Source organism: Canis lupus, chromosome 32 (assembly GCF_003254725.2).
Source record: "Canis lupus dingo isolate Sandy chromosome 32, ASM325472v2, whole genome shotgun sequence".
Lineage (NCBI taxonomy): Eukaryota > Metazoa > Chordata > Mammalia > Carnivora > Canidae > Canis > Canis lupus.
The window spans coordinates 14585603-14602038 of NC_064274.1; the positions used below are offsets into that span (position 1 = coordinate 14585603).

The 16436-nt window shown below is 37.0% G+C and overlaps 1 protein-coding gene and 1 pseudogene across 3 annotated transcripts in view; both read left to right on the top strand.

Moving 5' to 3' along the window:
* The window catches only part of CCSER1 (coiled-coil serine rich protein 1), a 1365561-nt gene that overhangs the window by 1216172 nt on the left and 132953 nt on the right, over positions 1-16436 (top strand). The gene's annotated exons all lie outside the window — the stretch shown is intronic.
* LOC112644231 (keratin, type I cytoskeletal 18-like) lies at positions 7175-11715 on the top strand (annotated as a pseudogene).

Genomic DNA, 16436 nt, shown 5'->3' on the forward strand with positions numbered 1-16436 from the left:
GTCTTGTCACCTTTCCCTTGCCAGGCTTACTGACTTTTAAACCTAAGCATTTGGAGCGTACAAATTCAATGATGTGTGCTAAGTTTTCCATCTATTTTAGACAAATTACATCCACCACTTTACCTTTACCTAGCTGCTCAGTACTACCTTTGAAAGAACCCAAGCATATCTGGCAGGTGTTGTATATCTTGGCTGAATCTATGCTGCTTTCCAGCATTGTGAGATGAGTCTATTTTAGGATTGGAAAAAAACCAAAGAAATCATATGGAAGAAAGTGTATGGAGCTTTATCACTATACTTTATATTTCAGGATTTTTAAAAAGATTTTATTTATTTATTTTATGAGAGAGAGAGAGAGATAGAAAGAGAGAGAAAGAGAGGCAGAGACACAGGCAAAGGGCGAAGCAGGCTCCATGCAGAGAGCCGGACATGGGACTCAATCCTGGGTCTCCAGGATCACGCCCTGGGCGGAAGGTGGTGCTAAACCACTGAGCCACCAGGGCTGCTCTATATTTCAGTTTTATGCTAGGTAATTTATGAAACTGATAACTCCTGGGTACACAAATGGGTGATTCGAAGAAAAAAAAATCTAATAATTAACAAACACCTACTTTGTTTCTGGTATTATAACTAGATATATTTACAGTTTCTTACAAATGTAAATAGGAAGAAGCATCGTTAAAACAATGTCTTTTAATATTTTTTAATCTAACATGTATAGGCTCCAGAACTTCAAAGTCATTATGAATGACGAGAAACTTTTTTTTTCATTTGTTTTTATTGAAGCTCGATTTGCCAACATATAGTATAACACCCAGTGCTCATCCCATCAAGTGCCCCCCTCAGTGCCTGTCACCTGGTAATCCCAACCGCTCACCCACCTCCCCTTCCTCAACCCTTTATTCATTTCCCAGAGTTAGGAGTCTCTCATGATTTGTCTCCCTCTCTAATCTTTCCCCACTCAGTTTCCTCCTTCCCTTATGGTCCCTTTCACTATTTCTTAAATTCCATGTATGAGTGAAATGATTGATGATTGTCCTTCTCTGATTGGCTTACTTCACTCAGCATAATGCCCTCCAATTCCATCCATGTTGAAGCAAATGGTAGATATTCATCCTTTCTGATGGCTGAGTAATATTCCATTGTGTATATATATACCACATCTTCTTTATCCATTCATCTGTTGAAGGAGATCATGGCTCCTACCACAGTTTGGCTATTGTGAACATTGCTGCTATAAACATTGAGGTGCAGGTGTCCCAGCATTTCACTACATTGGTATTGGAGTAAATACCAACTAGTGAAATTGTAGCTCTCTTTTTAACTTTTTGAGGAACTCCACACTGTTTTCCAGAGTGGCTGCAACAGTTTGCATTCCCACCAACAGTGCAAAAGGGTTCCCCCTTCTCCACATTCTCTCATTTCCTGTCTTATTAATTTTCCCCATTCTCACTGGTCTGAGGTGGTATCTCATTATAGTTTTGATTTGTATTTCCCTGATGGCAAGTGATGTGGAACATTTTCTCATGTGCTTGTTGGCCATGTGTATGTCTTGGTGAAATTTCTGTTTATGTCTTCTGCCCATTTCATGACTGGATTGTTCATTTCTTTGCTGTTGAGTTTAATAAGTTCTTTATAGATCCTGGATACTAGCCCTTTATCTGATATGCCATTTGCAAATATCTTTTCCCATTCTCTAGGTGGTCTTTTAGTTTTGTTGACTATTTCTTTCACTATGCAGAAGTTTTTTATCCTGATTGAGTCCCAACACTTCATTTTTGCTTTTATTTCCTTTGCCTTCATAGATATATGTTGCAAGAAGTTACTTTGGCCAGTTTCAAAATGGTTGTTGGTGTGTTCTTCTCTAGGATTCTGAGGGATTCTTGTCTCACTTGTAGATCTTTCATCCATTTAGAGTTTACCTTTGTATATCGTGTAAGAGAGTGGTCTAGTTTCATTCTTCTGCACGTGGCTGTCCAATTTTCCCAGAACCGTTTATTGAAGAGACTGTCCTTTTTCCAGTGGATAGTCTTTCCTGCTTTGTCGAATATTAGTTGACCATAGAGTTCAGGGCCCATTTCTGGGTCTCTATGCTGTCCATGGACCTATGTGTCTGTTTCTGTGCCAGTACCATACTAATAATCACAGCTTTTTAATAGCTTGAAATCCAGCATTGTGATGCCTGTGGCTCTGCTTTTCTTTTTTGATATTTTCTGGCTATTCGGGCTCTTTTCTGATTCCACACAAATCTTAAGATTATTTGTTCCAACTCTGTGAAGAAAGTCCATGGTATTTTGATAGGGATTGCATTGAAAATGTAAATTGCCCTGGGTAACATAGACATTTTCAAAATATCTATTCTTCCAATCCATGAGCATAGAATGTTTTTCCATCTCTTTGTGTCTTCCTCAATTTCATTCAGAAGTATTCTCTTAGTTTTTTTTTTAATTTTTATTTATTTATGATAGCCATCACAGAGAGAGAGAGAGAGAGGCAGAGACACAGGCAGAGGGAGAAGCAGGGTCCATGCACTGGGAGCCCAATGTGGGATTCGATCCCGGATCTCCAGGATCACGCCCTGGGCCAAAGGCAGGCACCAAACCGCTGAGCCACCCAGGAATCCCTCCCTTAGTTCTTAGAGTATGGATTCTTTACCTCTTTGGTTAGGTTTATTCCTAGGTATTTTATGTTTTTGGGTGCATTGTAAATGGGATCAACTCCTTAATTTCTCTTTCTTTAGTCTCATTGTTAGTGTATAGAAATGCCACAGATTTCTGGGCATTGATTTTGTATCCTGCCACAGTGCTGCATTACTGCATGAGTTCTAGGAATCTTGGGGTGGAGTCTTTTGGGTTTTCTATGTACAGTGTCATGTCATCTGCAAAGAAGGAGAATTTGACTACTTCTTTGCCAATTTGGATGTCTTTTATTTCTTTTTGTTGTCTGATTGACGAGGCTAGGACTTCTAGTACTATGTTGAATAACAGTGTTGGGAGTGGACATCCCTGTTGTGTTCCTGACCTTAGAAGAAAGGCTTTCAGCGTTTCCCCATTGAGAATGATACTCGCTGTGGGCTTTTCATAGATGGCTTTTAAGATACTGAGGAATGTTCCCTCTATCCCTACACTCTGAAAAGTTTTGATCAGGAATGGATGCTGTATTTTATCAAATGCTTTCTCTGCATCTATTGAGAGGATCATATGGTTCTTGTTTATCCTCTTGTTGATATGATCTATCACATTGATTGCTTTACAAGTGTTGAACCAGCCTTGCATCCCGGGGATAAATCCCACTTGGTCATGGTGAATAATCTTCTTAATGTACTATTGGATCCTATTGGCTGGTATCTTGTTGAGAATTTTTGCATCTGTGTTCTTCAGGGAGATTGGTCTATAATTCTCCTTTTTGGTGGGGTCTTTGGTTTTGGAATTAAGGTGATGCTGGCCTTATAAAACAAGTTTGGAAGTATTCCATCCCTTTCTATCCTTTGAAACAGCTTTAGTATAATAGGTACTATTTCTTCTTTAAATATTTGATAGAATTCCCATGGGAAGCCATCTGGCCCTGGACTTTATTGTCTTGGGAGGTTTTTGATGACTTCTTCAATTCCGTCCCTGTTATTGGCCTGTTCAGGTTTTCTATTTCTTCCTGTTCCAGTTTTGGTAACTTGTGTCTTTCCAGAAATGCATCCATTTCTTCTAGATTGCCTAATTTGTTGACATAGAGCTGCTCACAATATGTTTTTAAACTCATTTGTGTTTCCTTGGTATTTGTTGTGATTTCTCCTCTGTCATTCATAATTTTATTAATCTGAGTCTTTTCTTTTTTCTTTTAATAATTCTGGCTAATGTTATCTATCTTATTAATTTTTTCAAAGACCCAGCTCTGATTTTGTTGATCTGTTCTAAATAGAGATCAGTTCTTCTGGTCTCTATGTCATTGAGTTCTTCTTGAATCTATATTATCTCTCTTCTTCTACATGGTGGAGGTTTTACTTGCTGTTCTTTTCCTTTAGGTGCAAGGTTAGCCTGTGTGCTTGTGTTTTTTCCAATTTTTTGAGGGAGGTTTGTATTGCGGTGTATTTCTCTCTTAGGATCTCTTTTGCTGTATTCAAAAGATTTTGAACAGTTGTATCTTCATTTTTGTTAGTTTTCATGAATCTTTTAAATTCTTCTCTAATTTTCTGGTTGACCCTTTCATCTTTTAGTAGGATGCTTTTTTAACCTACATGTGTTTGAGTGTCTTCAAAATTTCTTCTTGTGATTGAGTTCTAATTTCAGAGCATTTTGGTCTGAAGATATGCAGGGGACAATCTCAATCTTTTGCTGACCGTTGAGACCTGATTTGTGACCCAGTATGTGGTTTATTCTGGGGAAAGTTCCATGTGCAATTGAGAAGAATGTGTATTCAGTTGCATTCAGATGGAAAGTTCTCTCTCTATATGTGAAATTTATTTGGTCCAGTTTATCATTTAAGGCCCTTGTTTCTTTGGTGATGTTCTGATTAGGATATCTGTCACTTGCTGAAAGTAACATGTTGAAGTCTCCTACTATTAGTGTATTATCTAAGTATGTCTTTACTTTGGTTATTAATTGATATTCTTGGCAGCTTCCACATTAGGGGCATAAATATTCATGATTTTTAGGTCTTCTTGTTGGATAGACTCTTTAAGTATGATATAGTGTCTCTCTTCATCTCTTACCACAGTCTCTGGTATAAACATTAATTTATCTGATATAAGGATTGCTATCTCAGCTTTCTTTTGAGAACTACTTGAATGGTAAATGGTTTTCCATACCTTCATTTTCAGGCTGTAGGTGTCCTTAGGTCTAAAATGAGTCTCTTGTAGACAGCATATAATTGTGTCTTGCTTTTTTATCCAGTCCAATACCCTGTGTCTTTTGATGGGATCATTTAGCCCATTTACATTCAGAGTAACTATTGAAGGATATGAATTTAGTTTTTGTGGATTGTTTCTTTGGGCTTCCTCTTTCTTTTACAGGGTCCCTCTTAATATTTCTGGCAGAGCAGTTTTGATGGTCACATATTCTTTCAGCTTCTGCCTCTCCTGGAAGCTCTTTATCTCTCCTTCTGTTCTGAATGACAGCCCTGCTGGATAAAGCATTCCTGGCTGCATGTTCTTCTCATTTATTACCCTGAATATATCCTTCCAGCCCTTTCTGGCCTGCCAGGTCTCTGTGGAGAGGTCTGCTGTGAATCTAATATTTCTCCCCATATGAGTTCAGAATCTCTTGTCTTGCTCTGCTTTAAGAATTTTCTCTTCATCTTTGAAATTTGCAAATTTCGCTATATTAAATGTCAAGGTGTTGAATGGTTTTTATTGATTTTTGGGAGGTCCTCTCTATCTTTTGGATCTGAATGCCTGTTTCTTTCCCCAGACTAGGGAAGTTCTCAGCTATGATTTTTTTCAAGCATACTCTATGGTCCTCTCTCTCTCTCTCTCTCAGCCTCTTCTGAAATCCCAATTAGACGTACAATCTTCCTTCTCAAGCTATCATTTATTTCCCTAAGCCTTTCCTGGTGGACTCTTGTTTCTCTTTTTTTCTCAGCTTCCTTCCTTACCATCAACTTGTCTTCTATGTCACTCATTCTCACTTTCACCTCATTAACCCTAGCAGTTAGGACATCTAGGTTGGACTGCATATCATTTAATGGATTTTTAATTTGGGCCTGATTAGATCTAAATTCTGCAGTAACAAAGACTGTAGAGTCCTTTATGCTTTTTTCCAGAGCCACCAGTAGCTTTATAATTGTACTTCTGAATTGAATTTCTGATATCATATCAAAATCCAAAAACTGTAACTCTGTGGCAGAGATTACTGCTTCCAGTTCTTCCTTTTGTGGCAAATTCTTCCTTTTATTCATTTTGTCCAGTCCAGAGTGACTGTATGAGTGAGCTGAATCACAAATATCAACCACAACCTAAGTAAATTACACCCTAGATGATTCTGAAGAGGTCAGAGACCAGAAAATAAAAGAAAAAGAACAGAATAAGATAAAACAAAAGGATGACTGAAGTGAAAAACAAATTTTAAATAAAGTAGAAAAGATAAAAAGCCAAAAACCAAAACAAAGAAGAAGAAAAAAATTTTAAAAAAGAAAAAAGAAAAGAGGAAAAAGAGAGAAAAAAGAGGGGGAATGGTGGTGGTATACCTGAGTAATGTAATGTACCTGAGTGGTCCTAGAAGGTTATCCTCTTGGTTCCGAGTCTATTTTGTTCTGTATGTTAGAAGATGCACCATCCCAAATTTATAAACCAGCAATACTTATATAAAGCCCCAACATTGTCCACGATAACATAAACAATATGAAAGACGGAGGCAGAATGGGAATGAAGAGAGAGTATGTTCTCACACTTGAATCAACACGCTTTTCCACTTGGTTCTAGATGTATGTTGGTCATGTTTTAGAAGGTGCTAACTTCCACCAATGTAAAGCAAAATGAAGCAGAAAAAAACAAAAAACAAAAACCCGTATCTTGTATATCTCCCAAAATTAAATTACATATGTTGAAGGGAATCTAGAAGTGAAAAATAAACTTAAGACATGTAATTGTAGAAATACGAAAGTCAAAAAGGAAAAAACTTAAAAATGAAGAGCTGGTAAAATATTGTAATTAAGATGGGAAAAGAAACAAAATATTGGAAAATTTTAGTCTGATAGAAAAACGAGTCGCAATGGAAAAAGGAAAAAAAAAAGGACCCTCTAGTTCTATATACTATTTTCCCTCCGTCATGGAGCTTTCCAGCGCTACTGGGTCAAGAACTTGAGCTTCCCCTGTCCTTCCAGCTGGTCTTCTCAGGGAGGGTCTGCTGTGCTGATTCTCAGGTGTGTGAACCTGGGGGAACTGCCCCACCCCCTGCTGGTCCCGGGCTCAGTAGGAGCTGTTTACCTCCATAAGGCCTCTGTTCCCTGATGGCCCCACCTCTCCCAGGCACACAGTGAAACAAGGATGAATAACAATGGCAGTGGCCAGATTTCCAGCTCTGAAATCAGCTCCCTATGAGTAGCTAACTGTAGTCTCCCAGTCCACACTGGCCTAGATTCTCCTGGGGGCAGGCACAGGTATGCTGATCTGCACAGCTTGTGGGCAACCAGTGACAAGAGTTCTTGCTTTCCTGTGCCCTCCCCAGTTCTGCTTGTCCCAGGGGGAATGCAGGATCTTCGGATTTGTCTGCTTAGGCGCCCTGGGATGCAGGGTCCTGTGCCCCTGGATCTGCACTCCCAGGGTCCACCTCTCCTGAATGGAACAGGGTATAGCCACCTCTGTCTGAAGCCTGTCCACTTAATCGACTGCCTTCTCCCAAATGCCCCAGATGCCTGCGGAGCTCCAGCCCTTTGCCCATATTGGACCGTAGTTTGCAGTGAGCTTTCCCCTACGTGCCCCTCTTCTTATAGTGACTCCACGATTCTTGAGGCTTCACTTCCCCTCCTGCAATTCTGGCCTATTTCCCTGCTAAGCACTTTTCTGTCAAGGAAAACTCCAATGAGGATTTTTAGAATTCACGCTCCTCCAGGACTGGGCTTTCCTGACCCTGAGGCTTTCACCACTCTGCTTTAGCCGGGCTGCTAGTGGTTCCCCTTCCCCGCTTTCTTCTTCTTCTTCTTCTTCTTCTTCTTCTTCTTCTTCTTCTTCTTCTTCTTCTTCTTCTTCTTCTTCTTCTTCTTTTCTTCTTTTCTTCTTCTTTTCCACCTTCCTACCTTGGCAAAAGTGAAAACCCTTCTCTCTGTAGTGTTCTGACTGTTCTCTCTTTAAATCTTAAATCTCAGGTCAAATTTGTAAGTGTTTAGGATGTTTTGAAAGTTATCTAGGTAAGTTTATGGGGCCAGATGAGTTGAGGACCCCCTACCCTTCCACCCTTTTGACCCTCCTCCCCAGAAACTATTTTATGATTTTATTTATTTATTCATGAGAGACACACTCAGAGAGAGGCAGAGACACAGGTAGAAGGAGAAGCAGGCTCCCTTTCAGGAGCCTGATGCAGGACTCAATCCCAGGATCTCAAGATATGACCTGAACCAAAGGCAGACATTCAACCACTGAGCCACCCAGGTGCCCTTCCCCCCCCCGACAAGAAACTATTTTTAATAGTGTTTGTAATAGTTTCCTATTGCCGTTATAACAAAATACCACAAATGTGGTGGCTTAATCCACACACATTTTTTTCTTTTACAGTGAGAATTCTGGAGGTGAGAAATTCAAAATTCACTGGGCCAAAACCCAATGGTTTGGTTTTGCTAGGCTATACTCTAAGAGGCTCTAAGGAAAGGATCTCTTCCTTTGCTTCTCTAGCTTCTGGAGCAGCATTCCTTGTATTCCTTGGCTGGTGGGCTTTTCTTCCATCTTTAAATCTAGCAAAATCTCATCTTGCATCAGTAGCCACATTGTCTTCTGTCTTTGTAGCCAAGTTTCCCTCTGACTCCTGTTATAACAGACAATTATATTTGACACCCAATAAGATTATCCAGAATAATCTTAAAATCTTTAATTTAATATCTTTAAAGTCCTTTTTGTCAAAAAAGTGAGCCCTCACAGGTTTCAGGGATTAGGACCTGGAGGTTTTTGGGGTCACTTTCAGCCCATCGCAGAGTCTGAAGCAGTTCCTTATTTAAGGATTTTAATTTATTTTGTAATGAAGCCATTTATTGTGAATGATTAATTTTGCACTAGGAAATAAACAATGCAGTTTATTAAAGAGTTCATCTAAACGTATTTAGGTATGTCCAACTACCAACATTAAACTAAGGCGTTGTCTGTCATGTTCCTTTCAAAGTCTACTCTCTGAAAACTAATGAACTCTAAGCCAGTATAAACACAGAAAATGCCCTGTTCCAATCCTCTCCTTTCAGCATCTTAGTTTGAATTGTCCAGCATCCTATTTGCTGCCAGAGACCATTGCAGTTAAAGTTATCTTTATCTGTTTAAGTCTTAACTTAAAGAATATTTGCAAATGGTTTCTATTTTTGCCAACTATTTTCTTCTTAAATGTAAAATACAAGTGCTAGGTTGTGTATTTTATATTCAAAAGAAGCTAAAATGTTTATATCACACACACACAAATTTGAGCACGATAAAAATTAGTTCAGAGAAAGTGGGAAAATGTTTTAAGTGAAAATAACAACATGAGTAGAGGAGAGAGTTTGTGTTTCACCTACTATGAGATTTGACTTCCTACAAACTGAACAGTATCCTTTCATGTTCCCTTAATACTTATTGTGCTGGGATCACTTACTTTATTTTCAGCCAGACTGAAGGGCAGCACTGTGGCTTTTCCTTGAAGCTTAAACTTCTAGTGCTATGTCTGGAATATAATTGCAGAACAAATATTTGAAGCAAATTGGATTGGACTATAATAGGATGTGAAATATGAATTTGATCAGAGCAAAAAATGCATGTATATCTAAGAATTTGAGTGGAAGCATATAAGTAGAGAAATGGGTCACATTATTGAGATCCTTTTCAAACCAAGAGGGAAAACTGATCTGCAAACTACATTAAGTTTGAATAGTAAAGGGAAGTTCATAGAGTCTTTAATTCTGACCTAAGATAATGAGAGTCTGATTCATGGTTAAATCAGTGAATGTGAAGGAAAAGAGAAAAACACAGGTGGGTTGAAGAAAGAAGGAAAATTTCAAAGGAAAATGGCTAGGATAACATCGCCAACTTGATCTTTTAATGTATTTACCTGCAAGTTTGTTATGCATTTTTAAAACTCTTTTAATTATTCAACTTGGAAGCAATATTCATAATTGTGTCTTCTTTGTTTTTGAAGATTTTTCCAGATTTTGAAGTTATCATTCTAAAAATTGAATCTTAAAATCATATTTCACCATTTCATGGACTATTTCCATCATTTGATTCATTCCAAGTATAATGATTTCAAGCTAGTATGTGCAAGTCACCATTCAGCCGTTCTTTCTATATTTATAAATTATAGCTCTAATATGATTTCCCAATGTTGTTTCAGGAATATTTAATTTGGTCAGGAATCAGATTTACTCAAATACTAATATAGACATTTCTACTGTGTCCAATGTTATCTCATTTGCCTATATGAATAAATAAAAATTTCCATTACTATTAACCTTACTTTGTGAAAATATCATTTTATTAATTTAATCCTTTCTTGGTCCAAATAATTTATTTTTGTCATACATCTGTATTACAATCCCTGTACTAAAAATAAAATAGAAGATGAATTATTTAATTATTTAATTCAAGAAATATTTGTTGTGTACCTAGTATACTCATAGTACTAAAAACAGCACGTAATCCCTGTATTTTAGAGTTTTACTTTCATCCTATTTTATTTTATTTTATTTTATTTATTTTTTCAATCTTAACTCCAGTTAGTTAACATACAGTGTTATATTGGTTTCAGGGGTAAAATGTAGTAATTCAACACTTCTATACATTACTCAGTGCTCATCATAAGTATACTCTTTAATTCCCATCACCTATCTCACCTATACCCACACCCACAACCCCTCTGGTAATGGGCAGTTTGTTCTCTAGAGGTAGGTGCCCATTTCTTGGCTTGTTTCTCTTTTTGTTGAGGCCTTTATTCCAATTTTTAAACTTTTCAAATATACATCTTCCCAAAGACTGACTTCCCAAAGACTAATATGTCGCCCACCTCTATCCTGACACACCTAAGTATTGCTATTATTTCTTTAGTCTACTGTAAACAAATCACATGACTAAATAGGCTGATAACCAGAGACTGGAGATCAAAATCTGGGAATACCTGGAGAAGAAAGGAACTCAGGTCAGGGACTGGAAACATTACTTTAAAACTATCAAGGAGCTGAGAGCTAAGATCTTTATAAAATCTGTGGACAATGCCTGCATCATTCTGCAGATTGGCAATGCTCTTCTTCCTGCTGATGACTTCAGAATCAAGTATGAGACAGAGCTGGCCATGTGCCAGTCTGTGAAGAGTGACATCCATGGATTACACAGGATTGTTGATGACACCAATTGTCATTTGGCTGCAGCTGGACATTTGGAAATTGAGACACTCAAAAAAGAGCTTCTTTTCATAAAGAACCGCAAGGAGAAATTAAGAGGTCTACAAAAACAGATTGTACAAATCTGGGTTGACCATAGAGTTGTATGTCCCAAATCTTAGGACCTCAGAAAGATCATTACAGACAGGCAGGCCTAGTACCACAAGATGGCTTAGAAGAACCCAGAAGAGCTGGACAAGTACTGATCCCAGATGACTGAGGAGAGCACCACTTATGGTCACAGTGTATGCCACCGAAATAGGAGCAGCTGAAATGATGCTCAGTGAGCTGAGATGTATGGCTCAGTCCTTGGAGAGTCACTGGGACTCCATGAGAAATCTAAATGCCAGCTTGGAGAACAACCTGAGGAAGATGGAAGCCTGCTATACCATGCAGATGGAGCAGCTCAGCAGGATCCTACTACACTGGAGTTGGAGCTGTCCCAGATTTGGGCAGAAGGGTAGCACCAAACCCATGTATAGGAGGCCTTGATGAAGATCAGGGTCAAGCTGGAGGCTGAGATTGCCACCTACCACTGCCTGCTAGTAGTAAATGGAGAGGACTTCAATGTTGGTGACCCTGGACAAATGCAACTCCGTGAAAACCATCCAAAAGACCACCACCTGCAAAATTGTGGAAGGCAAAGTTTCTGAAACCAAAAACATGAAAGTTTTGAGGCTTTGAAGCAGCAGAAGCAGGATATTCTTTGGGGAGCAGGAGGCCAATATAAAGTTAAGAAGTAAAAAAAAAAAAAAAAGAAAGATATAGGGGAAAGTTGACTGTGTTAAAGAGTAAAATTTTCTTCAGAGATAATATAACTGTAAACTTCAATCTAGTTATGCCCTAATTGTCATGAATTCTAAAGTAATACAAATCCTGAATAAATGAGATTTTACTCCATAATTGAAAGAGAATTACTTTAACTGACCTAGTTTCTTCTTTATAAGACAATTTAAATCCTTTTTTATTCATAACATTTTATTGAAATACAAGTCATCATATTCTGTGTATGTGAAATATTGAAATCATTTTTTGAAACTTTACATTTTGTTTTTGCTAAACATCTATAAAAAAGGAAAATATTAAGATAATAAAATAATGGCTATGGCAATAGGAATAGGTTATTTGATGAAAGGGAAGTAGTAAACTTTTTTAGTAATCCAAGAAGTGAGGATGATTTCTTTTTCATTTTGGTCATATATGTTCTCCTGACATTTTCTGTTTAGGTTTAACATTAACCGTTAGAATTAACTTTAAAAATAAGTAAAGCTTGTTATTTTAAATAATGGGCTTAATTATATAACTGAAAGGGAACAAATCAGTTTACTTGAGAGGTGCAATAATGTTTCAGAAACATCACACACACAAAAAAGTTGTATTGAAGGATTACTGTATCTTAAAATATAAATAAGTGTCTCCTGTTTTGGTGAAAATGGTTACACTGCTCTAATAAATATTTCCCTTTATCTTAAAGGGAATTAGGCAAAATTCAATCTTTTACCTAAATAAATTATACAATCTCAAAAGTTTTGTGTTACAAATCTTAAGGTTCACTGTTAAAAATACTTTGTTATTTTATTAGAAAGTCAAAAGGAAAAAGTTGTATAAAATTAATTTCTATGTGGAACATTCACTGAATATTTATTTTATTGGTGTATTACAGATTGCAAAGGTACCTTTGAAAAGGTACTTAGGTGTTTAAGCAAGATAAACTTTGTTTCATAGGAATCCTAGTTATAAATTTGACATTTCAGCTGAGAAATCCCACTGTCTGTCTATGAAATAAGATAACAATAGGAGAAGAATTTTAATATATTTTTAATAAATCTCTTCAAGGAGAATGGCTTTTAAAAATGTTATGACTCAGAAATGGTGGACTATTTATATCATTTTTCTTTAAGGAAGACTTCTGGTTAGTTTAACCAGTCTTTTAGAAACTTATTTGTCAATGAATGTGTGTTAATTCTGTTTCCTTTTTTGAAATTGGCAATTATTTTTTGCTTTCCTGTCTTTCATATCAATTTAGAGGTATACTTTAAAGCTTAGAGTCAAGGAGAGCCATGGCACTATAGGCCAAGCCTTAGAGAACTTCTCTAAGTTGAGCTAATTCAAATACCCAATATACTCTATGTATACTTAGATCACTATGATTTCACTTACATGGATTGAGTTTAACCATAAGCAGCCTACATTAAATTTGTGATATTTATCAAATATAAAAATCTGCAAGTCACATTAAAAGGGGTAATAACATTAATTTTGTGTGCTTTGGAAGAGAGTCAATAGTGATTCCTAGGTGCATTTCACTGAGGGTGCAATTCTGGAAAAAGTTTAGAAAGTAAGAGCACGTTAAATTGAGTGTTAAACTTGAAGTAATGGATACTTATGTCCATAAGGTATTGTGTAAATTATAGACATTCAGCACCTTATTTCACGTTAGAGGTATTAAAGGCTAAAATGCTAATATTGAAGGTATTATATCATTTATAGTTGAGAATAATTCTATGGTCTCTTTTTCTAAATATTCCAGCTCTCTTCTAATGCAATTAACCTCTTTCATTTTATTAATGACATTTAGATTATAATGACTAAAATGGAAAGGAAAATAAAGGAAATCTTGCCAGTGCCTCTTCATATATAATATATAAGACATGGCAAATAGGTTTTATCTCTCATGCCTATTCTGATAAATTGGTAATGGTTACCAGAAGGGCTGTGTAAGAAGGAAGCTGAATATAATCTCAGAAGAGAGAATGATTATTCAGATATATTTACTGTGGGTTCTTGATATTCACCATCTGCCAGTAGATATTTGATTTTTGCAAGAGATATTTATAGGACCTCTGTGAATTTCCATTTTAAAATTGGAACATATAATTTCCCTTACCCCTACAAAAATATATATGCATAGATAAAGAAAAGTAGTACTGAGAGATGAATATCAATCTGTTTTGCTCATTCACCAGCTAAGAAACTCATTCTTGCACATCCTAATGTATATGATTCAAATTTGGGTCTCAGGAAAATTATAAATTAACTCATAAACTTTCAGGTTGAAAGTGTAACTATTCAACCTGTAGATGAAAATGCTGTACTTTTGTAAATATTGCTCAAATGGCTTCTTCAGTGCCATGAATGAAAATACTATTTTACTAATCTGTTCAAATCAATAATATTTGCTTAAGATCCAAATCATGCTGCTTAATTGGGCCAAAAGTTTTCAAAAGAAGAAAAATCCCCTTTCTCCTACCATAAATTGAGAACACTGTCCAGAACACCACCTTAAAAGGGAACCACATGACAAGGTGACTAGTGAGTAAGGTATTAGGGATGAAAGTAAGATGCAAAGCATCACATGAAAACTCTCTAGCCTCATCACTGAATTTGGAAGATAATAACACCATTAGGAAAAACGTCTGCATTGTGGAAAAACCTATCTGACATTGTTACTGCCAGTGTCATCTACCCAGATAAACTGCACAACTCTGTGTGCAGCCAGCTCAAACAGCCAGACCTCTACCTAGGAGATGAGATCATTCAGGTTCACGTTGACCCAGCCACACCACACAGCTCTGGAGGTGCTAGGCTCACAGTTGTCATGAAGTAATATGGATAGGCCATTAAAAGAGCTGTGATGACTCACTCCCCTGGGCCAGGGTCTGCTTATTTTACTGTATGCAGTAAACAATTCTCTCAATAGAACTGAAATACTTGGTAGTGAGATTCTTTTCCCTTTGAATGGATTTAGAAGGCTTTTGAAGGCATTAAGAAGACTATGTGCATACTCATATTATCATTTTGTGTGTATGTGTGTGTCTGGCACTACTATGTATTTTTGTCATGTTGTCTCAAAAATATCTATAGATTTTATTTAAGTCCTTAGTAAGAAGTTACTAGGTTTTATTTTAGAATTCTGGTACGATTGTCACACACGAAAGTAGTGACCTATTTTTCTCTTTTTTTTTTTTTTGTTAATTTTTATTTATTTATGATAGTCACAGAGAGAGAGAGAGAGAGAGAGAGGCAGAGACATAGGCAGAGGGAGAAGCAGGCTCCATGCACCGGGAGCCTGATGTGGGATTCGATCCCAGGTCTCCAGAATCGCGCCCTGGGCCAAAGGCAGGCGCCAAACCGCTGCACTACCCAGGGATCCCCTCTTTTTTTTTTTTTTAAGATTTTATTTATTTATGAGAGAGAGAGAGGGAGAGAGAGAGGCAGAGACACAGGCAGAGGGAGAAGCAGGCTCCATGCAGGGAGCCCCACGCGGGACTCCATCTGGGGATCATGCCCTGGGCCGAAGGCACCGCCAAACCGCTGAGACACCCAGGGGATCCCTATTTTTCATTGTTTTTAAATTACTTGGAGCTTTGTTTACCTGGTGAATTTCCAATTCACTAGTACTTTATCAATTTGTGACTTTGCCAACTGGTGAGCTTTAATTTTAAGGCTTCGCAGAAGCTTTCTTGAGACAGGCTATTATGATAACATCTCTGTAAGTGCTGAAATATGACAAGCTTCCAAAGCAGTTGTAAAATAATTATAACTGCCAATCTTGTCTGGGATTGATATTAAAACGAACAAAGGGAACTCAGGAATCTAATTGTTGTTACTGGAGCCTGTGGTGCTATTTAGGCCAAGATTTTTTTTTTCCACCCAAATCAATCAGTAGTAACTCCTTGATTTTTTTTTTTTTTTGACAGAAGTTTACAAGCCTTTCTGTGCCAAATGAGACTTCTGAACTCTATTCAAAGATATAAAATATACTCTGAAAATACAATATTTTTATTAACAATGGTTTTCCATAATTAAAAAATGACAGGTTTTGTGCTTGAATGAAAATCTTTGTTATTATAACCACTGACATCTTGGTATGATTATATTTGTTACCAGTACTGAGACATTCTCATGGGCACAATCTACCCAACTGGCCCTGGTGTAGTTTTTTGAGATCACTTGTATAACTTAAAGATAGAGACAGGTCTAGTTGATAGAATATTAAGAAATTTTGTTGGCCCCTTGTTTCCTTAGCAATATCATAGAGGCAGGTCATCCCCCCATAATGTGCCTTAACTAGAGGAGGAAACAAAAAAAAAAATCATAGATGGATAGTGTACCTGTACATTATTGCCCCTGGAAACTATTCTGTCCTCTTATCCAACATTATAACAATTTATATAAAATAATAGTTAACTAGAATTATGAATAAAAATAGGTAAATGTGTAAATCACTGATGAATGCCTTTTCTGAAATTTTATTTCTTTCAATGACAATCGGCGATCTTCACTATATCCCCAGTTAAGTTGTGCTTCCAACCAACTCCAAATTCCTGTTTCATATTTATATTCCTGTGTTCTGCTAATACCTATGTTACATAGTATTAGGGGAAAGATAATTCTTTGCTTCA